The sequence below is a fragment of the Pogona vitticeps genome, chromosome 5 (genome assembly GCF_051106095.1).
Source record: "Pogona vitticeps strain Pit_001003342236 chromosome 5, PviZW2.1, whole genome shotgun sequence".
Taxonomy (NCBI): domain Eukaryota; kingdom Metazoa; phylum Chordata; class Lepidosauria; order Squamata; family Agamidae; genus Pogona; species Pogona vitticeps.
Window position 1 is genome coordinate 75802709 of NC_135787.1, and position 25207 is coordinate 75827915.

The 25207-nt window shown below is 42.2% G+C and overlaps 1 long non-coding RNA gene across 1 annotated transcript; it reads left to right on the forward strand.

Moving 5' to 3' along the window:
• Positions 1–1270: 1270 nt before the first annotated feature.
• LOC110075244 (uncharacterized) lies at positions 1271–25207 on the forward strand. The gene is made up of 2 exons (XR_013545509.1): positions 1271–1479; positions 17092–25207. It is a non-coding gene; the product is annotated as an uncharacterized LOC110075244 (long non-coding RNA).

Genomic DNA, 25207 nt, shown 5'->3' on the forward strand with positions numbered 1-25207 from the left:
GAGTAAATGGGTGAGAACCTGGAATGATTTAAGGACTAATAAGAGTTTGGGCAGTTTTTTAAAAGTAGTTAAATGTGCTGGTGGCACATTTGCTGTGGCATTCCTGTATGAGGCCAGCAGGCATCAAAGCAGTTGGGTGAACAATAGAGAGACAACAGGCGGGGAGAAGGAAAAGACTAGATTTTCTTCCATCTTTGGAAGAAAACACACTGGCCCTTTCATTATTCTTGCTTCAATTTGAATGTGGCTTTTTGTGAGTATTCCCTATTATAGAGAGAAGGTGCATGCACTTAATTAAAAAAAACACACACAAATTGAACAGGTTATATTTGCTACAAGGTCCTGTTTGGTGATTCTGATTCTCTTTGACCTGAGGTAGGAATGTAAACATAACATTTTAAATGGGGTATACTTCTCCCTTCAACCATTCTGGGGTTAGGGGTGCCAGACCCCCAGTGTAGTTCAAAATCCATGTATAACTCTTATGCCCCTAAAATGTAACTACAAAGCAGAAACAGTTGATAAGTGCACACAGACAGACATACAACCAGTTCTCTCTATTGGGGTTCTCTTTTATAGCATTGACAATCCTTTTCATACAGTACTATGTATTATGAGCCTCAAAAGTCCTTATGATCCTCCAATCTAGAGGCTGAATTAGAAATGTTGTGTTCAGGGGCAAGTAGACCACTTTGGCACCTTTGGTGCAGCACTCATGGGGTTCTGGTTGATCACAGGCACAGTATTTATTTATTTGAATAAATATTTATTTATTTTAAAAAATCATATATGGCCAAAACCATGCTGTGTGTACCTATGCAATCCAAGGGAGAATATACTGTGTCTCTTCACATCAGATTTCTGTGATGATAATGTGTATGTACATTTGCTGGGACCTTCTCATTCCCCTCCCTGAACTGGAATTGGCCCCTGTAGTCGCATGGCTATATATCAAGGGGGCTATTGGACAAAGGTCTCGTTCTCTTGGTAAACTCCTACATTGCAGAAGAGTCTTAATTGTTGGTATGTCTAATTAACTTGGAACTGGTTGGATTATGTCCCCGTGAAATATAAGGGCTTAAGAGAGGTTAGAAAGCTGACTGAATTGTTGTAGTAGTAGTAGTACTTTTGCCTTGGTTATCCATATATTCTTGTTAGATGTTTGTTTTGTGTGTCATAATAAAAATGACATTTTTTTAAAAAAGGAGGGGAAGCGATGTTCTTAGCTAGTAGACAGGGATAGTTGTAAATGGTGGAGGAGGCGCACAGCCAGCTCTTCTGAAATAAGGTAAGAGGTTATTTCTTAGGTCAACTGCTATTCATTCATTGCAGAAATCTCCTACTTCTGCTGTCAAGTCCAAGAAAATGGGAGTTTCTTCTCCATCACTGTCAAAGCTGCAAGAGGAGGTATTCCAGCCAGTCTCTTCCAAGCACAGAACAGAATCAAATGTGACAAGGCCACAGCCATTCAGGACCAAGGTAAGAGACTATTCTCCCATTTAGATACTGTATATGCCAAATGCAAGTAATGCCTTGCTTACATGATTTTATGGTGTGGCAACTGAGAATGGTGAGTAGCAAGGTAAATGTAGTTGAGTCCATCTATGTGGACCTCCTTGACCCCACCTCTTATGACCCTTTGGCTCTACCTCAGCTAATTCTGCCCCATGCTCCACTACCCCCCTACAGTAGTACCATCCACCATGATTGTTTCATTCTACTCTTTTGTTTTTATATCTTATATTGTGATCTGTATTATTTTTATTCTTTTTTTCTGAGAACATTTGTGAACCAAAAATATAATTCCACTAACTAATGGACCAAACAAAGTCCAATAAGTTTCTATGAGCTAGGATACCAGATCTTTGCCCCCTCACTTAGGTGTAGATCTCATGGAACTCTATCAAATCTACTGAGTAGACATATATAAGATTTTGCTGTGAGTACTAACTGGTCAGAGATATTATTTTTAACCACAGAATGGTTTTATGCCATGATACAGATATTTCTATCAAAAATAAGTGCCATCTCTTGTGGCCATGTGGTTTTGTAGCTTTGACACTATCCCTGTATTTACATTCATTGTGCTCCCTATACAGTACCAAAGGATTGGAATGGACTACAATTTAAACCAGACATGCTGCTAAGCTGTTGTAGTGCACGTGAGACTTACCAAGGCTTGTTTGAAGAAGCCTATAGCTGCCAACTCCTACAGTAGAAGAATCATGATTTTTACCCTTCCCCTTCTGCTCATTCCCATTGTCCTAGAAGTTAGTCTCTTCCTCCATCCATCGTTTCCTCTCTACTCATTTAGGTCCACTTTTTTCCACTTTCTACTTTTAGCTTGTTCTGAGTAGGCCACTTTCTTCTCCAAGCCAACAATCTTGTCCAAAATTTTGCTTTTGCCATGGATTTGCTTGGCTCTTTATCTAGAGAGGAAGAAACCTTCAAGTATGCCTTGAAGTTGGTGGTTTTAAAGCCTCACATGCTGTCTGAAGTTTGTTTGGCTGACAGGGGTCTTTCTGGGCTGGGTGACAGACAATCTAACCAGCACTAACCAACTGTTCCTGCCTGCCTCAGAATCCAAAGAGAGTCCTGTCTCTCTGTGGAGAGCTTCCAGCCTCCCCCCCCCTCCCTTTTGCCTGGAGTTGAAGTCAGTTTGGACAATTTGTTCTTAGTTTGCTCTTACCTGTTCACAACTATAAGCAATGAAACATGTTTATTCTTTCTACTACTAATGCCTCTGAGTGAGTTAGTGAGACAGTGTCAGTTAATGAGAAGGAAGTGGACAAGCCGAGGAACTTGAAGCTATTCTCTTCTGTGAGTCTTCTGCTGTGTATCACAAGGATAATTTTAAACAGAAATCCACAACTCTGCAACAGAAGTTTCACTTGAGATGAAATTCAGTGGCATTCTTAGGGATAGAAAAATCTCTCAGTTTTACTTCCACTGAATTTTTAAGCCACAAGAAATGTCATCAAAAATGAAGACATTTGCAAATTTTAAAATATTCTTCAAAATAACTTCCTCAAAATGAACTTCATTCCTGTTTGCACTGATCAAATTCAATAAGTACAGCTGTGCTGTGGATACTTCCAAAATTCACAACAGCTGTCTCCTGCTTCGCTTTTTTCTTCTATTTTCTGGGTTGAAGGTGGGCAAATAAACAATTTTAGAAATAATGTTGATGGCATTGTGCAACACCTCACCCCACCTGAAGTCATACCTGCTTGCATTTCTCCATTCTTGGGAATAGTTCACTCTCACAAGACCTGGTAACAAGCAAGTGGACCCAGAGAGGGAATGGATCAGAGTGGTCAAAAGAACACAGGCACCAAAATGTGTGCCATTATTCCAGAGTGAACTGGGCTGGAGACAGCGCACACAAAATTATACAGACTAAAGTTTGTGTAATGTGGCTGGTACATGACGACAACTGGCAGTAGTTTTTTAAAACTGTTTTGCTCTCCCTAGCCATCACAATGAAAATAATCCTTGGGAATCTCTCCATTCTGGACTTGTGGGGCTAGACTAGGTTTGGAAGCCATTTTATCAGCTCAAGGATCAGGCTATGCGTGTGGCCCTAGTCACACAAGGGAAATGTTATGTAGTATTTTATTTCCTGGTCACACGATTCGAGAATCAAGACCAAGACATTTTTGTGGCTAGCGGTGTAACTGCAGAACATTTCTCCATCGCCAGGACAGTTGCGTTATTTTGTACCTTTGTTGTACCAATGCACTCCTTACTGGGATTGCCTGTGTGCACGACCTGCCCTGCTCCTTTTCAGAATTGTAGTCAGGAAGATGGCCGCCATTACTGTAGTGTGCACATTCTTTTTAAAAAAACATTTTCATGGCTGATACATCAATAGGGTGGTAAAAGTATGACACTGGGGGAGGGCTGCTACCATTACATTACTGGTGAGTAATCCCCCCCCCCGGGGAAATACATTGAAATATCAGTATGCCAATGTCACGGGGGGGGGGGGAGGTGATGATTGCCAGTACTGCTGCGCGGATATCCCATGTCCATTGTTTTCAATGTATTTCTGGAGGAGCAGCTGGTGCAGCAGAGGGACCCCTTCCCAACCAATGTTCCCTCTAATTTCCCCCCCATGTGCGAGTCTCCCCCCCCACTTGGAGTTCCATTGTGTACATATTCTTTCAGTAGATTGTCTTTATACACCCACTAGTTCATATTTTAACATAATTAATTAATTCTTTTAAAAAATATTACATGCCAGCAATCCAAATTACTTCCCATATCACATTCTTCTTTTCCTGAGCTAATTCCTTATGTTAATAATGGTTGCCAGGTTTTCATACATTTATCCTGTTTTATTTCCCCTCTATATATTTTAATTTGATTGGTCAACTTTTCCATCAGGACCATTTGCCAGATTTGGTTCTCAATTTTTTTTTTACTGAAAGATCTTGTGCATTTCTCCAGTTTTTGTGCAATTTCAACTCTTGCTGCACCAATAAGATGTGCAATTAGTTCTTTATTGAATAATTTTTTCATTTCCATCCTTAAATATTGAAAATAATAAGAAAGCTTCATTTTTAATCATTTTTTGATTCAACAATGTTTCTATCCATTTAATTATTTCCCACCAATATGCTTCCACTTTGGGGCAAAATATCCACATATGTTCTAGTGTGCCTTTACTTCCACAGTTTCTCCGGCACCTATCTGAGATTTCTCCAATAATTTTGTGGGGTACTAATACCATCTGTGGACTACTGCCAGAACCATTTCTTTCGCTTTGACTGATATTGATTTATATGGATATGTAGTCCCTATTTCCATCCATTTTTTCTTTGATATACCGATATTCAAATTAGTTTCCCATGTTATTTTAGATCTCATACCCTTGGGAAATGCTTTCTCAACCAAATGTTTATACAGTATATTACTGAAGTTATTCCCTTCCTTTTATTTCGATCTTTTTGTATACTATATTGTTCTAATTCTGTGAGCGTTCTCATAGATCCACAACTTTGGTATAAATGAGCTGCCAAATTTCTTACCGGTATTAATTGTAGCCAATTAGTTTTTATTTCCTTTGTTTTGTCCTCTGACTGTCTTATTGTTATTGGTTTCCCTGCATCAAATAGGTCTCTTATTCTCTGAATTCCCATTCTTTTCCAATTTTTGATTTGTACATATTTCTCTCTTGATTTAAATTTTGGATAATCCAGCATAGGGCATAGAGGGGATATAGGTGGAGCAAATAATCTCATGTATTTATATCATATTTTCAATGTCTCACAAGTATAAGGATTTTGTACTTGCTCCTTCTTTCTAATTGGTTCTATTGTATAGATATAAGTTTTAACTACACCAATATCCTCGTCTCTTTCCATTTCAACCCAATCTGGGATTTCTTCTGTCTGTATAAAATTTATTTCTTGAGTAATTATTTAAGGATTAAAGCAGGATAATCTCAGAATTCCTTGTGAGAACACAATAATTTTTCCCTGTGATGTTCTAGCTTTTTCATGCCATTATGTACTTATTTATTCATCACAAATATTCTTAGGTAACACTTCAGTCAATGAAATTGTAGCACAATAAGAGAAACAAGGAAATCAAACTGGCCAAAATATGATGCAACCCAAAACAAAAACAAACCTGAACATCCTGTAATAAAATGTGATTTTTCATCATAGACAACAGGGGGCACATTTTGAATCTATACTCACATCTGCATTCAATCTGAATTGAACCAAGCAACCATCAAATCAGTCAGAGCTGATTTCTGAATTGCTGGATCAGGGCTGTAGTTGGTGAACACACTTAATTCATAGGAGTGTATTGAAATAGCTCACACACTACATGCTTATCATTCATTGGATCAGTGCTATATTCACCTCCCTCAAAAGATGATGTAAGGGATATACAGTCTTGCAGCTCCCTTGAGTGAACCCTCTCCAGCAAACTTGAGCTGGCTTTTTGACATCTCCAGATGCTAACCCAAATCCAAGCTTCTACTTTCCGTAATTCTTTCTGCTCTGGGAAAGGGCAGTTTTAACATGATTCCACAACTGCAAATGAATTACAGTTTTGTAATTGTGATCACTGGATTGTGATCAGAATACTCAAGCTATCAGACACTGTGAGCCAGTCATTTTGCAATAATAGTTTGCTGCCCTAAGGCAAAATTAAAATTAATTTTCAGCATACATATGTGTGTGTGTGTGTGTGTGTGTGTGTGTGTGTGTGTGTGTGTGTGTGTGTGTGTGTGTGTGTGTGTGTGTGTGTGTGTGTGAGAGAGAGAGAGAGAGAGAGAGAGAAAGAGAAAGAGAGAGAGAGAGAAGGGGGAGAGAAGAGTGAGTGATGTGGGAAGGGTTGTGTGACTAAATGTTATTTCCATGCCCCATAATGTATAAGTAAACAGAACAAAAATAATTTCATCAATGGCTTCTTGTGCAGAACAAGAGAGAAAGAAAGAGCTTGGCTCCTTGATTCCTAGCACTTCTGGGGAGCATCCTGACTCAAACTGACTATAATTGCCTGTGAACAGAATGTAGTGTTCTGATGTAGTGAATATGAACATTTTGAAAAGCCCATCCTTTAGCAGCTCTGAGGCAGAAAAAGAATTTTGTTAGACTGTCAGAAGAACAGAAGATGTTTGTTTTCTTTAGTTGTTAAGTCATGTTTGACTCTTCGTGACCCCATGGACCAGAGCACGCCAGGCCCTCCTGTCTTCCACTGCCTCCCGGAGTTGGGTCAAATTCATGTTGGTAGCTTCGATGACGCTGTCCAACCATCTCATCCTCTGTCATCCCCTTCTCCTCTTACCTTCACACTTTCCCAACATCAGGGTCTTTTCCAGGGAGTCTTCTCTTCTCATGAAATGGCCAAAGTATTGGAACCTCAGCTTCAATGTCCTTTGTCCTCAGGGTTGATTTCCTGCAAAATGGATAGGTTTGTTCTCTTTGCAGACCAGGGGACTTTCAAAAGTCTCCTCCAGCACCACAATTCAAAAGCATCAATTCTTTGGCAGTCAGCCTTCTTTATGGTGCAGCTCTCACTTCCATACATCGCTACTGGAAAAACTATAGCTTTGACTATGCGGACCTTTGTCGGCAAGGTGATGTCTCTGCTTTTTAAGATGCTGTCAAGGTTTGTCATTGTTTCCTCCCAAGAAGCAGGCATCTTTTAATTTTGTGTCTGCTGTCCCCATCTGCAGTCATCATGGAGCCCACTGCCTCCATATTTTCCCCTTCGATTTCCCAGGAGGTGATGGGACCAGTGGCCATAATCTTAGTTTTTTTATGTTGACTTTCAGACCATTTTTGGCACTGTCCTCTTTCAATATCATTAAGAGGTTCTTTAATTCCTCCCCGCTTTCTGGCATCAGATTGGTATCATCTGCATATTGGAATTGTTGATATTTCTTCTAGCAATCTTAATTTCAGATTGGGATTCATCCAGTCCTGCCTTTCTCATGATGTATTCTGCATATAATTAAATATGCTGGGGGACAATACTGTATACAGCCTTGTCATACTCCTTTCCCAATTTTGAACCAATCGGTTGTCCCATATCCAGTTCTAACTGTTGCTTCCTGTCCCACATATAGATTTCTCAGGAGAAAGATAACTTTGTCAGGCACTCCCATTTCTTTAAGAACTTGCCATAGTTTGTTGTGATCCACACAGTCAAAGGCTTTTGCGTAGTCAATGAAGCAGAAGTAGATGTTTTTCTGGAACTCTCTGGCTTTCTCCATAATCCAGTGCATGTTAGCAATTTGGTCTCTAGTTCCTCTGCCCCTTCGAAATCCAGCTTGTACTTCTGGGAGTTCTCAGTCCACATATTGCTGAAGCCTGCCTTGGAGGATTTTGTGCATAACCTTGCTAGCGTGTGAAATGAGTACAATTGTATGGTAGTTGGAGCATTCTTTGGCACTGCCCTTCTTTGGGACTGGGATGTAGACTGATCTTTTCCAGTCCTCTGGCCACTGCTGAGTTTTCGAAACTTGCTGGCATATTGAGTGTAGCACCTTAACAGTGTCATCTTTTAAGACTTTACATAGTTCAACTGGAATGCCATCACCTCCACTGGCCTTGTTGTTAGCCATGCTTTCTAAGGACATGCTTTGTAAGAACAGAAACAAAAGGCTAAAAGAAGATCAGTAGATTAACCTTAAATTTGCTAAGAAATCTGATATGATGAATTGAGGGGTGATGGAATGTGGTGTTAATATATGGATTTGTCAATTAAGTTAAAATATATTATTTTCTGCTCTGGGCAGAGTTCAGTGGTGACAACACTGTCCCAAGTCTGTCTTCCAAAAGATCAGATTACAGAACTGGGTCTCAGGCCTTTCCTTGCCAAAGCACATTTTATTTACACTGCGTGCTTCATAGCATGAATGTCAGTATAGTTAACTCTCAGTTTCTTGTCCTCCCCGCCAAAAATCTTACAAAACATTATTAAACAATGCTTATTTCTTGTGTCATTTCATGATGTTAAAAAAAATAGCATATTAGAGTTTTGGTATTCTGGTAAGTTATCTTTTAATGAAGTTACCAAGTATGGTATAGTGGGCAGAGTGACAGTTTTTCGTAAATGGGTACATTGTTCTGTGTATACTTTATTTCTGTTCTTTCCATTTTCCTTTGCTTGACGTTGAGTAGGTGATGCTTCTTTCAATGTGGCAAAAGTGTGAATGGAGGATCAGTTGAAGCACACTCATTCTTGTCACTGTTGCTGGATGAAGAGATTGAGGAGGGGACATGAAATCAGAGTATTTCTTCTTTTAAACCCATCTTATGTATTTAACTGTAGGTGAATGCTGTCGACTGGGAGCTGTGTGAAGGCTGAGAAGCTGAAGCTGGCAGACATGCCCTCCAGAGAAGGCTGGGAGGTAGTCTGCCTGTGGGACCCCCGAACACTGGGCAGTGGGTAGAAGAACTGACTGTCTCGTTGGTGCAACTGAGCCCATCAACAGTAGGATTGTCAGCTGGAAAACCAGTGCTGGGCTCAATGCTGCAATCATAAGAAGCAAAAGCAACTACCCTGGCGGATTAGAGTCCTTTCTTCTTAACAAGGTCCAACGTGCCACACAGGTGGGCAAGGCAGGAGATGCCACAGGTCGGCTATTGGATGCCGGCTGAGATCTGACTCTGGAGACAGACCATGTGAACACCTTCACCAATCAGGTTGCAGTGCCTGGCAATGGCTCCCCTGGATCTGCAGATTCAGTAGCTCTTGGCTGTGGCCTAGCTGAAGTCCAGTTGTACCTACCTGGTTCCCTCAGAAATTCAGAATGGTAGGCAGGAGACAGTTGAATCTCAGTGTTTGTTCCTTGTGGGTCAAGGAGGTGCAGGAGATGGTTTGGCCTGGAGTGATCGCTCCTGTTTCTTATGGTTGTAGCACCAAGCCTGACACTGGTTCTCCAACTAGCAAGCCAATGGGCTTGGTAGTGAGTGACAGAGGTAACTTCTCCTGGGGGCGGTGGGAAACAACAATCAGTTCTACCTGCTGGCCAGTGTCAAAGTCTCACATGAGGACTAGTTCCCAGCCTTCTCTGGAGGGCACTGTTACATAACAGCACTGATGTTACCTGTCTGTCATGGGTTTGGAGGGAAAGTTCCATCCTATGGGGAGTGGAAGGCGGGACATCAGGAGGAGGGGCTGTACTGTATATATATGTGATGCCTGTGTGGTGAGAAGAGATGCTGAGACAGACACTGTGAGACACTGGGTGTGACGAAGCAGCAGCTGGGAAGAAGAGGCTGTTGTGGGAGTCTGTGTGTCAGACAGGGTACTACTGTGTGTCAGAGTACCAACCTGATAGGTTCAGGTGTCTGTTGGTGAGCCAGAACTGATAGGTTCAGGGTCTGTGCTTTAAGTTAAGGGTTCTGGGTGAACCAAACTGTATGCTTGTATGAGTGAGAATAAGCCACGTTACTTTATCCTATTCTCCTGATTGTTTATTTTTCCCTGTGTGTATTTAAATAAACCTTATTCTTTTTATTGTTTAAAAATCCATCCCTTGTCTGTGTGACTTATTAAAGGGAATGGTTGGTGGCAGCTTAGTGTAACTGTGTGACCTATCCCAGTAGGTCTGGGTTTGTCACATTGATTGGTGTCCAGCGTGTGGGATACGACTGGTCCAGTTGTCCAGTGGTCCAGCAAAGCCTTGGCAAGTGTGCCCAGAGCAAGGGGGGTCTAGTCAGGGACAGTCTGAGGCGCGTAGGTAATCTTCTAGGTGTACCTCACGGGGAGGTGCGCTAGTAGAAGAACGTGCCAACTGGGGAGACTTAGATTAAGGTGCTCTGAGGCAGCCTAGTTTTGGCGGGAAAACGCTGAGGCAAAACTGCATAGCAACAGCGAGCTAGCTTGCCAGCTGAGAGGCCCAGCAGAGGGGGGTAGGCTCTGACTCGATACTGTTGCAGGCTGGTGCTGAGGAACAGCAGCAATCTCTAGGGAGAGCTGGTTCTGGGGCAAAAAGAAAAAAAAGTGGTCGTTTTATTTTGAGGCTTGACTTTTTAAAGCAGCCTGTTCTGAGGGGGGATTATGCCCTTGACTCGAAGCCAGATGGCCGAAATGAGTGAAGTGAAAGACCCCCAGATTGACCAAGGTTCTGAGGATGAATTTGGCTCAGTGCAGGGTGACAGCACAGGAGAGCAGAACCCAGAACTTAGAAAATTGCTCATAGCCCAACAGCATGAACTGAGGATGAGGCAATTTGAAGTGGAGGAAAGAGAGAAACAGCGGCAATTTGAAATGGAGGAAAGGGAAAGAGAAGAAAGATTAGAGAGAGAGAAAATTGCTCTGGAAAAAGAACGGATGGCGTTTGAATTAAGGAGATTGGAACTGATGAACCAGAACAATAATAATAATAGGGATTCTGAGGGAGGCCAACTGTCTAAAGCTGACCTGAAGAAATTCCCTGTGTACCACAAGGGAGATTGTCCTGAGGTGTTCTTTTCCTTAGTGGAAAGAGCGTTTGTGGACTTCTCAGTGAGGGAAACTGAGAAGATGACCATCATGCGATCTTTAATCAGTGGTAGCCTGGCTGAGGTTTATGCCGAGATGCCCGAGGAACTGATGAAAGATTTTGCAGAGTTTAAAAAACTGGTGTTTGCCAGACATGGGATAAATGCAGAGCAGCTGAGACAAAGATTCAGGTCCCTCACTAAAAAACCAGAACAGACTTTTACCCAAGTGGGGGCCCAATTGGTGAGGCTGCTTGAGAAATGGCTATCGCAGGAAGGGACAGAGACCTATGAGCAGCTTAAAGACTTGATAGCCCTGGAACAGTTCTATTCAGTCCTGCATGGGGAATTGAAATTCCAGGTGAGGGAAAGGAAACCGAAATCTGTGGCAGCAGCCGCAGAGATCGCAGATTTTATTTCTCAAATAAGAAAGCCCTTGGGTGAGGGGAAATCTGTGGGTAAACCCAAAGAAACCTACAGCAAGTACTCTCAGGGACCAGGGAAAAGCCAGCAAGGGGGAGGGGCCCATGGTGAAGGGAAGCCCTCAGACATGAAACAAAGACCTCAGATTTTGGAGGGAAAACCAAAACAAGATGAGAGAGAATCAAAATACACCAGAAAATGCTATTTCTGTCAGGGAAAGGGTCATCTAATCTCAGAGTGTGAGAAATTAAAGCAGCTAAAAGGAATGGTGCCTCAGAATGCTAGTGGGACCAAGCCAAAAGCTGTGTTCTGTGTCCAGAAAGAGCAAGGCTCAGTGTCACAGAGGGAGCCTGTTGCCATGGCTACTCAGTCTGGAACAGCTACCTCTGCTGATCAGGCTGAGGAAAATGGTCCTCTTATAGAGGTAAAGCGCTGCTTGCTGATAAAAACAGATTCTCAGTTGTTTGAGACAGCAGGGGTGGACGTAGGAATACTTGACCGTCAGTATAGGGGGCTGCGGGACACTTGTTCCCAGGTAACCCTGTGCCATCCAGATATCATCCCTAGGGAGTTTATAATCCCAAATGAGAGCATGAAGGTGGCAGGGATTGAGGGGCAGGTCATCTCTCTGCCAGTAGCAGAGGTACCTGTCAACTTTCAAGGCTGGAGGGGAGTTTGGCGGCTAGCAATTTCATCGACTCTGCCAGCAGCCGTGCTCGTGGGAAATGACCTGGCTGAACATGTGAAACGGGTGCTAGTGATTACACGCTCACAAGCCACCACAGGGACAGTTCAGGGGGGTAATAATGAGCCAGAGACGGAGGCAGAGGGGAGTTCAGAAGCTGTGGTGGAAACCTTAACCACAGACAGCAGATTTGGACAGGAGCAAAAGGCAGACGCCACTCTCCAAAAGTGTTTTGAACAGGTGACTGACGCCCAGCTAACACCTGAAACCCCAGTGAGATTTCTGGAGAAAAAGGGGATTTTATATAGAGAAACCCTGAGGAATATCTCAAAAGGGGGAGATGGGATCAGAAGTCAGCTGGTGGTACCTGAAAAGTATCGCCCCATGATCTTACAAAGGGGGCACTCTGACATGTTTGCTGCACACTTAGGGGTGAACAAAACACAGCAGAGAATCACACAGAATTTCTACTGGCCTGACATAGGGAAGCAGATCAGGGAGTTCTGCAAACAATGTGATGTGTGTCAAAGGCAGGGGAATAACCGCGACAGGACCAAAGCAAAGTTGTGCCCTTTGCCTGTGATTGACACTCCGTTCAAATGCATAGGGGTGGATATTGTGGGACCTTTGCCCAAGGCCACAAAGAGGGGGAACAGGTTCATTCTAACAATTGTGGACCATGCCACAAGGTATCCTGAAGCCATACCCTTGACTAATATTGAAACTAACACAGTGGCCGATGCTTTGGTGGGGTATATGTCCAGGATGGGATTTGCCTCAGAGATAATCACAGATTTGGGAGCATCGTTCACATCAAAGCTCATGAAACGCTTATGGCAAATCTGTGGAATAAAGCACAAGGAAACCACTGCCTATCATCCGGAAAGTAATGGGTTAACTGAGAAGTTCAATGGGACTCTAATGCGCATGATTAGGGCTTACTTGGCAGAGAATCCAAACAATTGGGACCAGAAGCTGCAATCCCTTTTGTTTGCTTATCGATCAGTGCCACAAGCCAGTACCGGGTTCAGTCCATTTGAACTTTTATTTGGGAGAAGGGTGAAAGGGCCTCTTGATTTGATCAAACAAAATTGGGAGCAGATCACCCAGGATGACCCACAAGACGTTGTGACTTACATAGACACCTTGATGAATGACCTAAAAAGAAATCTAGAGCTGGCAGCAGAAAACCTGCAAGCTCAGAAGGTCAGACAGAAAACATGGTATGACCACAAAGCTAGAGAGAGGCACTTTGACCCAGGGGAGGAAGTGCTTTGGCTTAGGCCCTGCAGAGAGAATAAACTGCAGCTCAAATGGGCAGGACCATATAGGGTCATTTCCAAGTTGTCAGACCTGAACTACCTAATAGAGCAGGAGGAGAACCAAGCAAGGAGGGTGGTTCATGTGAATGCCCTAAAACCCTACTACAGAGGGGAACAGAGGGTTTTATTCGCGATAAAAGCAGCTGAGAGTGAGGAAGCGGAATTACCCTTCTGGGAGGGTAGAGGGGAAGTAAAATACAACCCAGAGGAGGTAAAGATCAGTCCTGCACTCACCCAAGACCAGCAGCAAGAACTAAAAATGCTGCTTAGTAAATATCAGCAGGTGTTTTCCAACAAGCCGGGGATAGTGAAGGGAGTGATGCATCGGATCCACACAGGGGATGCACCCCCGCAGGCAGTATCCCCATACCGAGTAACGGGACCCTATAGGGACAAGGTGCGGAAGGAGCTGGACGAGATGCTGAGGGAGAACATAATCGTCCCCTCTTCTAGTCCTTGGTCCTCTCTGATAGTCCTTGTGGACAAGCCTGATGGGAGCATTAGGTTTTGTGTTGATTACAGGAAATTAAACCGTGTAACCACTCCTGATGCCTACCCAATGCCCAGGCTAGACAACCTGATTGAAACCATAGGGGGTTGTCGGTTCATTTCATCATTGGACCTGGTAAAGGGATATTGGCAATTAAGAATTGATCCCAGGGATCAAGAAAAGACTGCTTTTTGCAGCCCTTTTGGTCTCTATGAGTTTCGAGTCCTGAGCTTTGGTCTCAGAAATGCACCAGCCACATTCCAAAGGCTGATGGACCAGACCTTGGCAGGGCTCAGTGACTTTACAGTGGCCTACATTGACGACATAGGGATCTTCAGTAATACCTGGGAAGATCACCTGATACACCTGGAATTAGTGCTGCAGAGGTTAAGTGCAGCAGGGCTAACAGTAAAGGCCAGCAAGTGTCAGCTGGGTAGCCCAGAAATAAAATACTTGGGTCACATGGTAGGGGGAGGAATGATAAAACCCCTGGAGGCCAAAATAGAAGCTGTGCGTGATTGGCCTAGACCCAACACCAAGAAAAAAGTCAAATCATTTCTTGGGTTGGTGGGCTACTACAGAAAGTTCATCCCGAGGTTTAGCGAGATTGCGGCTCCGCTGACCGATCTGACGAGGAAGACGGCTGATGACCGCATCCCGTGGACCAGCGACTGTGAGGCGGCGTTCCAGAGGTTGAAGGAGGCGTTAATCAACTATCCTGTCCTGCGTGCTCCAGACTTCGACCGGGAGTTCATCATCTACACCGATGCGTCTAACAGCGGGGTAGGAGCAGTTCTGTGCCAGGAGGATGAGAATGGTGACCAGCATCCAGTGTCCTACCTGAGTAGGAAACTTCAAAAAGGTGAGAGACATTTGGCAACCGTGGAGAAGGAGTGTTTGGCCATAGTCTACGCGATCCAGAAGGCCAAGCCTTACATCTGGGGAAGACATTTTATTCTGTGTACTGACCATTCACCATTGCAATGGTTAAAGACAATGAAAACCCACAATAGCAAACTTATGAGGTGGGCTTTAAACCTACAGGACTATGACTTTGAAGTGAAGGTGGTCAGAGGGTCAGTGAACTGTGTTGCTGACGCCTTATCAAGAAGACCTGAAGATTGAAGACGTCGAAAGAACATGGACTATGTGTATATAATGATGACAAAAAGTAAAATGTACCTGGTTTTGAATTGGTTTGTATGAATAAAGGTAAATTGATGTAATGTATATGGTAAATGTTTAAATGCCGAATTGCTATGGTTTAACTTAGAGTATAAGTAAGTATGGTAAGGTATGTATAACTGTTGTTGTGTATTTTATACAGGTTGTTTTTTGGTGAAAAGCACCTTAGCTTTCCCCCTACAAAACAACTTATAAAGAGGGGAGGTGTTACATAACAGCACTGATGTTACCTGTCTGTCATGGGTTTGGAGGGAAAGTTCCATCCTATGGGGAGTGGAAGGCGGGACATCAGGAGGAGGGGCTGTACTGTATATATATGTGATGCCTGTGTGGTGAGAAGAGATGCTGAGACAGACACTGTGAGACACTGGGTGTGACGAAGCAGCAGCTGGGAAGAAGAGGCTGTTGTGGGAGTCTGTGTGTCAGACAGGGTACTACTGTGTGTCAGAGTACCAACCTGATAGGTTCAGGTGTCTGTTGGTGAGCCAGAACTGATAGGTTCAGGGTCTGTGCTTTAAGTTAAGGGTTCTGGGTGAACCAAACTGTATGCTTGTATGAGTGAGAATAAGCCACGTTACTTTATCCTATTCTCCTGATTGTTTATTTTTCCCTGTGTGTATTTAAATAAACCTTATTCTTTTTATTGTTTAAAAATCCATCCCTTGTCTGTGTGACTTATTAAAGGGAATGGTTGGTGGCAGCTTAGTGTAACTGTGTGACCTATCCCAGTAGGTCTGGGTTTGTCACAGGCACTTCTCTCAATTTCTCCTATTCGGCTTCGCACACCTCCCAGTCAACAGCATCCACCTAAAGGTCTTCCTCTGCAGCAACTGTCCCCTCCTTAAATAAGAGTCCAACCATGGCTGCACCTGCTGCTTCTAGGGTGTTTTTCTCCACCTCATCATCACCTCTGCAGTCCACTGAGGAGCTGAACATGGGGAAGGTTGTCACCCTCCCTGCTAAGGTGGGGAGCCCACCAGTTGGGCCAGGGAGGCTTTTTATACCTCCACACCCACCCAGCATGTAGCCTGGATAATTAAATTGTAAACATGCCGAGAGAGTGGTTCAAATGCTATGGGCAATATTTTGGTGGCAGTCACTGTCTATCAGCCTGGTCTACCTCAGAGGGATGTTGTGAAGAGAAGAACCAGAAGAGAGGTAGAATGGAACTTCCTGTGGTCACACAGTATAAAAAATACTGAACCAGAAGGCCCAGCAGTTCTCCATGTTCCACAGGTTCTTTACGTACTGCAAGACATGTAGGTGTGACTATCAAAACATTATGGGAACTTGTCTACAAGTATAATGGAAAAAGAAGAGATTGTATGGTTAAAAAGACAGAGAATAATAGCAGGCTAAGTTTTCTTCTTCTATCCCTAGTGAGGAAGGGGGTGGTGGAATTAGGGAAATATTCATGCCTAGTGCATAAAAGACTGGGAAACTTTACTCCAAATACAAAAGTAAGGACAGTGATACTGTTCTTTCCCATCCACAGTAAAGACTAATATGGAGTTCACTTATCTCCCACCACCACTAGGTAGGAATTGTAAAAGAATGGTGGGCTTTCTCTCCTCCATTACACTATTAGGACTCATACTATAGGTCGGACAGGCAGTCATTTTGGGGGTGGGGACAGAGGTACAGCCTTGGCCCACATTATCATGAGCAAAGCACCCTGCCAGCAAAAAAATAGTTGCCAATAAGGATTTTAAAGTGAGAACCAGTTATGTCCACATTAAAACAAAGAAACTGCCCCAGCTGAACTTCTGTAATGAATGACACTATTATTACTTGGTTTCCTAACTTTGACAGATAGATGAATCTCTCTCTCTCTCTCTTTTAATATAAATATTTTGTCTGTTTTGTTTTTCTGTTTTTCAGAGTAAGGGTTAAATGAAGCAGAAACTTAACATGTATGGGTCTGGCTTTGAAACAAGTTACTGGAGAGCATATCTTACCTGACATGTTGCATTGTGGATTTCACATAAGGGTGTGGGAGGTCTCACCTGACTTTCTTTGTGACCTACACAGGTGTGCACAGAACTTCAAAGACAGCAGCAGCATTTACAGCTTAGAGAAAAACCACCACCACCAAAATCTGCCAAATATTCAGATGGGACCTCCCTTTGTGTAAGACTTTGGAAACCAGTTTTGAACATATCTCCACGTGAATGGAGGTTTCCCCATAATACCTGAAATGTGAATCAATCTGAAACAGGTTCCACTTCTTTCACAACAGCTGGATTACTTTTGCCCATTAAATATTATCTTGTATTTTCAATCTAGTTTAATACTAATGAAGCACAACATTCACAAGTACATTCTTTAGAAATGGCATTATAACATATTTTCCATCCCCACTTTGACACAGCAGTGAAAGAGATCTTCAAATATCCAGTGCAGATGGTTGTCAAAAAGTGTGTGTTAGCCTTCAATGCAGAAGTTTGGGTTTTAAGAGGAACAGTCCATTGTGCTATGTTTTACATCTTTCCAGCTGCCCTTGAAAAGTGGATTATAGGCCACATTTCACACATCAGTGGGGATGTTGACAAGGAAAGCCTTTGAGAAAACATCCGAAGTTTGCTCAAAAAAACAAAACAAACAAACAAATGGGAGAGCTCTTAAATGCTGCAGAAGTAATTTACTGCTTTATGGCATAAATAAACAAGCACATGTGTCATCTAAACAGCTCCTGCTCTCCCTTAAGAACACCAAGTTCAGAGTCTAAAACTATGTAACTTCACAAGTTTAATAACTATTATTGTGTAGCATCAAAGTGATTTTAGCACATGGCAGTCTTTTCCGGGATTTCCAGAGTACAAAGTATTCAGAAGTGGTTTGCCAGTCCTTCTGTTGGCACTCTATGACTGTGCTACTTGCCCAAGCATACAACAGGCTGGCTCTTCTCCTGGGAAACACAGTGAAGAATTACACTCAAGACCCCATACTCCAACCCACGGAGCTGTTCAGTCGCTTAAGGTGCCATTGTGAACACGAATGCTGAAAGATATGCTTTTCCTGCAAAGCCCAAGAGCAAATATGAGGGAACATAGTGTTATGTCTATCTCCAGTAAAATGGTAAAATAGTACAGTACTGTGCCATGATTTGACTTTCAGTTTTCCAAAAGTCAGTTCTCTCACAAAAAATGCTTCGATTCTCTTGTTTCATTGTCATGACCATTAAGATTTTTTTTTTCTTGATGGTATTTTTGAGCTGACTAAAACATCTCATTTCTTTCTCTTTTTTTCTCCTTTTTTTCCCTACTACCTCTTTCAGTACCACTTTATACCTTCCCAGTCCCTTCCTGATCTGAAAAAAAAAAACTACTGGAGAAATTACCTTATTAGGTCTTTCATTGAGCTTTAACAGACATATGGGAAGCCATGGTTACTTATCACAGACGTTATAAAAAGGGAGGCAAGGTATTTGCATAATTTTCATCCACTTTCTAACTAAGGTAAGCACACGAATCCTTAATCTCTCCTACTGGAATTTCTCCAACATTCCCCTTCCTTAGCAATTTTTTTCCCGTAAGGATTTTTTCCGCTTTATCAAATGTGAGGACAATGGTCAAAATTCTCATGAGAGGAATTTTTGGCACAGCACTAATTGTAAAGAGCCATGGCTACTAGTATGGATCTTCTACTCAATGAACTTCTGAAACAGAACTCAAAAGATACTGTCATGCTTCTGCTACATGTCCATGGCAAAGCCATATAACCACTCTGCACTGGGAATGCCTATGTGGGGGCCCGTATTCTCACAGCCGCTTCCTTTGGTTAGAGCTGCAGATTTTCTTTGAGTCAAAGGAAAAAGCTTCCATTTATTCTTATATCAAGAGGCGCAATTTTCAGATGTACACAAATAAAGCATTTAATCGTTGGTTGTTGTGGGTTTTTTGGGCTCTTTGGCCGTGTTCTGAAGGTTGTTCTTCCTGACATTTCACCTGTCTCTGTGGCCGGCATCTTCAGAGGACAGCACTCTGTGCTCTCCTCCTGTCCTCTGAAGATGCCGGCCACGGAGACTGGCGAAACGTCAGGAAGAACAACCTTCAGAACACGGCCAAAGAGCCTGAAAAACCCACAACAACCATTAGATCCCAGCCATGAAAGCCTTCACGAATACAAAGCATTTAATCTATTGCCCTTCTGTGGTGCAATGGATTAGTGTGTGTGTATGTCCTTTAAAAACAATCTGTATTATCTTTATTATTATGCAAGGTGAAAAAATGAAGAACTGGAGATAAGAGCAGGTAGGTATGCTCGAAGAATGCACTCTCTGTGTGTATGGGTAGCAGAGATGGGCACAAACTACTGGTTCAGGTAATGGCCAAAAAGATGTTCCATGAGTTGGTGCCCTGTCCACTCTGATGGGCACCCATTTGGAAACAGCACCCTGGCTTCTCTGGCCCAGCTCCTCTAGGGACTGCCTCTGAGTGGGCAATCTCCAGAGGGAGTGGGGTACCGAACTGCAGGACACCTGTTCGGCCAAACTGGTACGAACTGCTGAACTGGTGATTTGTGCCTATCTCTGATGGGTAGTGGTGCAACAGAGCCAGGGCTCATAGGATCAGCGTAACAGAGCCTTCTGATTAGCAGGGACAAGGGCCTGCCCTCAAAAGAGCAAGGACAGTGGTTTTTATTTTTGGATTCTTCTTGGAGCCATGGCTATAGAAATTGGCATGGTGGGCCCCTGCATTTCAAAATTTCTAATGGTCTCTCTGTGTTATGGCAATGCATGCATGCACTCCTGAAGATTTTCATCAATCTGTAATTACCACCACACAAAGAAATGCGCCAAGCAGGACACTGTATTATGGATAAGACGTACATTACCACCAATGCACTAGGATTAATTTAGACTTAGGGAGCAATAGATGAGATATCTGCTACCTGCTTCAAGGGCTGCATTCTTAAACTGTCTTTAAAATACATGACAGAGTTTACACTGTTGTTGTTTTTAAAGAAATAAGGATTAAAATATGAGAGTTGGAATCGTGGAATGCATGACTTTGTAGGGTGCTGTGTGGGTCAACCAAAGACAAACAAACAAAACCAGAACAAACAGATTCCTTTGGCTCACGATGATGTCAGCCTCCCTAGAGGCTTCAGTGTTTTCTGGTTGCAACACACTAGCTTGTATTAAGCAGAGGGATTAGTCAGGGATATCCATCACATATGGCTCCAACAGGGTGTGGCCCTCCAGAATGAGGGTGTGTCAGAGACCCACTGTGTGCATACCTTATCTACTGCAGTCAGCTGTGTTTGATGAGTACATGTAGTTTCTTTTAAGGGAGGGGGCAGTTAAAGGACCCTAGTTAAAGAGATTCTTTTCTTTAATGTGAAAAAATCAGTTTAGAAGCAAAAAGACTGAAACAAAAATAAAGAAAAAAGGGAAAAAATTGGAGCAGGAAAAGTGTGTGTGTGTGTGTGTGTAAACAATAAAAGAGAAGGAATTAAGACTGCAAGCATACACCAGTTTTATGGGAGTAAGTTTCACTGAAAGTGGAACTCATTTCTGAGCAGAGATGCATAGGATTTCAATGCTCAGTCTTGTTCACACTATTTTGGAAGTAAACTCCTTTGAACATAGTAGATCACATAAGTGTTACATGAGTAAAATTTCTCTTCTGAAAGTGTCATTCTCTGAATGACTGGTTAGTCCACATCTGGGTTAAAAGAAACTGAGAACAGGAAGCAGAGACCTTGAAATTGCCCAACTACACTTGCCATACAGCTAGAGGACCAAAGAGACACTTAGGTCACTGAATCACAGATTTCCCCACTATGGTGAATTGTACTGTATTTCAATTTCTATTTTAAATAAATAAATAAATAAATAAATAAATAAATAAATAAATAAATAAATAAATTGGCATGTAATTGTGAATTTAATTTGAATTACAGCAATTATTTCTAACATTTGTGCTTATACATAACAATTAGCATATATAAATATTGTATACTTGTGAATCTTCTCTCCTTTTCTTTTTTGGGCTGTTACGTCACATCTTTCCTCTCCTTTTTTCATTCTGCAAGTGGCCATCTTATTTATTTGAAAGGAGGTTCACTTCCCCAAATAGCTTCAAAGAAACATTCAGCTAAATAGCTTTGGCACTAGACCTGCATAAATTTGTTCTGTCATGTAAAGAACCACCCTACCACACATAGACACATCTGTAGGCACCCACACATGCCTACAGAGCAGTTGTTTCCAGTCTTGGGTAACCTAGGTGTTCTTGGACTACAGCTCCCAGAAGCTTTCAACAGTAGCTGTGCTGGCTAAGGTTTCTGAGAGTTGCAGTCCAAAAACATCTGGGTCCCACTGCTGTAAGAGGACTTGTTTGGTATTTTTCTAATACTGGAGCACAGTCAGATGGTGACAACTTCAGTGCTTTTTCTTTTTCTTTTCCTCCTAAGATAACTTTGGGAGGCCAGGCACCTAGCCCACATCAGAAACCATTTTGAGGGTTGTGTACCGAAAGGCACATCATGCAACAGAATAAAAGGCAATGGCATCCTCTCTAGATGGCACACCATTAGTCACAAGTCTATTTATACAGCTTCCAGCTCAGTCAATTAATGGCAGGTCTCTTAGTTTCTTAGGGTAAAATTGTATTTTAGAATCTATAGCAACAGAAATGCCCTTTCTGAGACAGCGGAGCGCTGTAAGAAGAAAATCTATATATTTTATTTCTGAATTGGTCAAGTTGTTTGTGGATGACCTTTGAAGGCACTTACTGAGGTTTCACAGACTTGGTTAATGATCTTACTGAAACTGCATGCTCATACAGATGTGCAGAATCAAAGCTTTGGATCAAAACAGGCCTCCACGCTGTCAAAGATTTCAGTTTAAGAGCACTCATTGTTGCCCCGCTGACTTCGTGAGATGGGTGTCTGTGAATTGCTGGCATGGTCATAAAGTCAGGATAAAAATAAGAGAATGCCCGGGGAGTTTCGTGCTGGAGATGCTGATTTGCTGCCTCTCCAGGCCTGGCACCAGAGACTGGCATTGCTGGACACATGATATGTTTGCTGAAGGTTGGGATATGATCCCAGCATGGTGATCAGATCCCAACTGAAAGAAGCCCTGTCCTGCTTTTCCTCCCTGCTGCCTCTGTCCACCTGCCTCCTCTTCTCCAATAACCACTTACACTTCATCAAAAAGGATGATGAAAGAGAACAATTGTCATTTGGCAGTTTGTTAAAAGGAGGACTATTCAGGAAGGAACCCTCACTGAAGGCATCTTGTACAAGGTCTTCCAAAACCAGGAGATGGCATTGCTTGTACCACCGGGGTCGCAGCATTCTACTGAATAGGATCTCATGGCAGTTGCAATCCCTCCCTCTGAGCATGGCATGTGTTCCTCTGGGAGGGGTAGTTTCTCTGCAGTATGTAGGTGCTCTTTCCATGCCCATCATAACAGTAGTTCGTTTTTGCTGGTCTCTCATGTTTAGTCTCTTTTATCAACAGGAACTTGTTGCAGGTAGTGCAATCATCCATCCACTGATTTGCAAGTAATCCTCCTGGCTCAATTCTGAAATGTATCAGGTTTATACAAAAGAGGAAGTAGCTGCCAAATGTACCTACCCTAGCCCAAGGCCCATCAGGGACACTTTTGTGCGCATATCCTCAGACCATACACCTGCTGCTTGACGTTACTGAACAATTTGTAGTCCTTTCATGTTATCTCCACTGAAAATGGAGAACATTTCTCTAAAGCCACTGTAGTGGAGATGTGTGTGTAACCAAGAACAGTTGTTTCAGTCTCAACTAAATCAAAACATAGCTGTATCTTTTTGCTTTGCTTTGTTTGCCAGAGTCACAGGTTTTTCTATGTTTAATCTTCCTATAATTTATGGAAATCTTATTTGCCACTGTCATGGATCCCCAATCAGGACTCCCTCTCTAAAGCCACTTAGCTACACTACTTCTGCACATTCTGGGATGGGAGAGTGCAGGATGGAGTCATATGTGGTGAAGACCATGGAAGTTGAATGGAATAATATCACTTCCAACACCCCTGTCTCTCAAACTTGGGTGTGCTCCAGGGAGTTTAACACACACACACACACACACACACACACACACACACACACACACACACACACACAGAGAGAGAGAGAGAGAGAGAGAGAGAGAGAGAGAGAGAGAATTCCCAAGGCTAGGCATCTAGAGCTAGCACACAAACCTTGCAAAGCAGCTGCCACCAATCCCCCCCAAAACTAAACAATTCTAATAAATGGTTAAAACAAGGACTGGTGTTAGTACAACAAACTGTCTCAGCCAAAAATCCAGACAGCTGCTTGAAAGAATTTTGTAGTTTATTAAAAAGAAAGAAAAAATTCCTAAGTGACACAGGAACAAAAGTTTCAAACAAGAAAAGGTTCCAAAATTGCAGAAAAAATGTAGAGATGGACTGAAAGACATTCAAGAAGAAAATAATGAAAGCTAATCTATCCTATCCAATACTTAAACGAGTGTATTTCTGAGATGGCACAGTATTATAGGACTTTAAAGAGATATAGTCCCCTCCTTAGAGTTACATTAAGCACCTTCTAGGCATCATGAAACAGCACATGAGGAAAACACTTTCTCCTCAGAGATAGGCTTGAGCCACTAACTAGTTCTCCTAATTACCTTTTATACAAGTAAATGGGGCATTACACACCTATTGCCAAAACAAATTTCTCATGTTCCATAAAGATAAAAAATGGGTTTTCCCTTTGCCACAGCCCAAACCTGCATAACTCTAGGAGAAGGAAGTAGACTGGATCAATTCAAAAGTTACAGTTAATGTTTTCAATTATTTGGGGCTGCTTTGATATGACCTTTGATAAAAGTAAATATGGAAGTATCAGTTCCTCCCTCAGTCTTTTCTTTGAAGTGTTCAGTAAAAGGAGTTAAGCTGAAGGTGTGAACTGTTCAGCCAACTTCCCAGAAGTTTTGATGCAAAAGAAATATCAAAGGGGCCAGTAACTGAATTCCATACTTCATATGTCTTGGTTCTTTTCACAGTCACATATTTTTGTGCATGCTATTGATGATAAGATGAGAGACTGCACACTGTTTTCCCTCCCTTTCATAATATAAGGTGATCTGACTAATTAAAACCTGAGTGGAATACAATTCAGAAAATTGTGATAAAGTGTGTCATAATAATGGTAGTGGAGGCCATCTATACATTCAAATAAATCACATGGTACTTGGGACCTCCTTATACTTGATTCTAGTTCCTTCATAGGTGCCCTTTTGAGTCTCAGTGTTCTTCTGGTTCCTACAGTCCCATTTGGAGTGATGATTGATCAAAGGTATACACATTTTTAATTACAGTAAATTTCATAATTGTCAGCATTACCCTTACATAGGTCTTTTGTAATCATTATTTTTATTTTCTTAATGTTCTGCTTCTGTTCTGTTTTTTCACTTTTTTCCACTTTCATAAGGAGTCTTTTAAAGTCATTGCTGCTTTCTGCCAGTAATATGGTATCATCTGCGTATCTTAAATTATTGATGTTTCTTCCACCAATTTTCATTTCTCTTTCATCTAAATCTAAGCCAGCTTTCTGTACATTATTTTCAATACAGATTGAACAGAAAGGGAGATAACATATTTCCTTGTTTGCCTATGGGAAACTCTTCTGTTTTTCTATATTCTGTCTTCACACTAGCTTCTTGTCCAAGATTTAGGGTACACATTAGGACGATCAAGCATTAAGGCAGACCCATTTCTTTTAAAACTATATTTTCATTGTTCAAAAATGTTTCATAAGCCACACAATCAAAGGTCTGCTGTAGTCTGTAAAGTGCAGACAGATCTTCTCAAATTATTTGGTACTCTCCTGTAGTCAATGTATATGTGCAAGACAATCTGTAATGCCTCTCCCTTTTTGGAATCCAGCTTGAACATCAGGCATTTCTTGTTCTACATGTGATAAAAGTCTTTGTTGCAAAATCTTAAGTATCAGTTTGCATGCATGGGGAATTAATGCAATGGTCCTGTACTCCTTGGTATCTCTTTTCTTTAGAATGTATATTGAATGTATCCAGTTTGTGGGTCATTGCTTTGCTCTCCATAATGGTTGGCACATTCTTGTTAGCATTTTTACAGAATCAGTCTCCATAACCTGGAATGTCTCATTTACT